At 38.1% G+C, this 2292-nt stretch overlaps 1 pseudogene; it reads left to right on the top strand.

The window, feature by feature from the left end:
* Positions 1-1129: 1129 nt before the first annotated feature.
* LOC102858313 overlaps positions 1130-2292 on the top strand; it is an 11062-nt pseudogene continuing 9899 nt past the window's right edge.

Here is a 2292-nt window from a genome sequence, read left to right as displayed (position 1 = left end):
AAAAAAAAAACAAAACAAAAAACCTGCCCCACCCCACCTTGGGTGTGGGTTTTCCCTAGTCTCTTTCTGGAACAAAGAATTGCTCAGGAGCCCCTTTAATAAAGCTGCTTTAAGCTTTTTTCTTTCTTTTCTTTCTTTTTTCTTTCCTTCCTTCCTTTCTTCCTTTCTCTCTTCCTCCCTTCCCTTCCCTTCCCTTCCCTTCCCTTCCCTTCCCTTCCTTTCCCTTCCCTTCCTTTTCTTTCTTTTCCCTTTCAGAGAAGTGGTATTTTTGTTGGATCCCACAAGCTAAGTAAGAATTTTACCCATTATAGAAGATAGAGAAAGTCCCATGACTATCAGGCAGCTGTGGAATGAAAAGGCAAAAATTTCTTTTAGAAGTTTTGGTGGCATAGTTCATAAGCAGTTGTACTGCTAATCTAAAGGTAGTACTTCTCTGGTGGCTCATTTGAAACCTGTACATAGACTGAAGGAAGAACATGCCCCACCACCCCCAAACTTGGTCACTTCTGGAGAAACTTAATAACACCTAAGCTGGTCATATCAAAGAATAGACCAGACAATGGATCCTGATAAGAGTCTGAGCTTGATTAAAATACCTAAAACCTAACTTAATTAAAATGCCAAATTCCAAGAAATACCATCTTAGTTCTCTCCAGGATCCCTATAAAAAGGAAACCCCTAAACTGCCAGCTTGCCATTTCGATCCTATCTGTGTGCTGTGTGGCCGGGTCACTTGCCGTCCCTCCCAGACTGCTCAATAAAGGCCTGTTTGTTTCTTGGGACCAATTTCTTTCTTTATTTCTCTCCCTTGTGCTTTTTTTTTTTTAATCTAACATAGACCAAGGAGCTATTGTTCACAAAGAACAAGGAGATAGTGGGTGGCCTAATATCAGGAAAGTGTGCATTGTGGGTTTGTCCATACTTATTCAGTCTGTATGCAGAGCAAATAGCTTGAGAAATAGGACTATATGATAAAGAGTGTGATGAGTGTGGTATCAAGATTGAAGGATGACTCAACAACAATCTACATTATGCAGATGACACAAACATAGTTGCAGAAAGATGATCGATTTCCTCCTTTCAAAACCCTCTGGAGGGTCAACTATGAGTTGATTCCAACTCAGTGGCAATGAGGTGAGGTGAGTTTGTTTCTGTTTGCATTTTGCATAAAGCAAAAGCATTAGCGATATACTTTTGTCTACTAGCAAATATGTAAGTACAAAAGACCTCAGAAAATGGATTTTTTTGATGGAAATGTGTTTTAATCTCTCATCAAAAGTTTAAACACCAGATTTTTTTTTCCTTTTTTATGAAAACTGCTGGGGTTAAGTGTCATCTCAATGCCTATTTTCATTTGTTCCCTTTAATTAATTGAAGTTGCACATATCATTAATAGATAAGAAGATAAGTAAGAAGAGTTGACATTAGAAAGACTGCAACTCATGTCATGATACAAAATAAACATAATTTACTGAATACAAAACGATCAAGTTCTATAAATTTTAACCAAAATCACAAGGAAAAATGAGCAAAATGGTGTCCGCTGTTTTGAAAAATCAATCTACTCCCATTACCTAATGGACTTCAGTAAACACTCTCTAGCTCACAGTATCTGCTTGCAGTTTGAGGCATCCAAGGGCAGTGTTTATAACTGCTACAGTCTACAGTGTGTCCACAGACTGGGACCAAGAACAAGATCACTTTGTGGATAAATAATCTACTCTTTCTCTCAACTTTGTTAGTGTTTAATGTACCATTCTTTAGATTTTTTTCTTTAGAATCCATGTCATTTTTTTAAGCATTCTATGATAATTCAGAAGATAAGGTGCTTACAACAATATAAACTAATGTTGATGATCTTGGCTGAAAGAAAAAATTTTTTTAAGTGCTGTAAGATGAAATCAAAGTCAAATATGACAACTGCTATATTCTTCCTCCATTCCAGACCCTCAAGGAATATAATGGATAGGCATAGAAGTTACCTCTAGCTACTTCCTGCTGAACTGGGTCAATGTTGGGGAGCTGGTGTTGGTTTCCTGCAAGGTCTGAGGGAGGAGCATCATTTTTCATATGTTCTTGGGCAGTTGTTCAGGAGATAGAGGTGAGGCGGTTTATTTAAAATTTCTGAAAGAGATTTATAAAACAGGGAGCAAGACTTATGAAAAAGAAGAATGACTAGAAAGGGAGTTGTTTTTGTTGTTGTTGTTGTTATGTGCCGTCGAGTCGCCTGCGACTCATAGCGACCCTATGTACAACAGCCCTAAACTCCGCTCTGTCCTGTGCCAATCGCAC

This window comes from Elephantulus edwardii, unplaced genomic scaffold (genome assembly GCF_000299155.1).
Source record: "Elephantulus edwardii isolate Elephantulus edwardi_28Jun2011 unplaced genomic scaffold, EleEdw1.0 scaffold00242, whole genome shotgun sequence".
NCBI lineage: Eukaryota > Metazoa > Chordata > Mammalia > Macroscelidea > Macroscelididae > Elephantulus > Elephantulus edwardii.
Note: the sequence above shows the minus strand (reverse complement) of the source record. Positions and strands in the feature narration are given on the sequence as shown.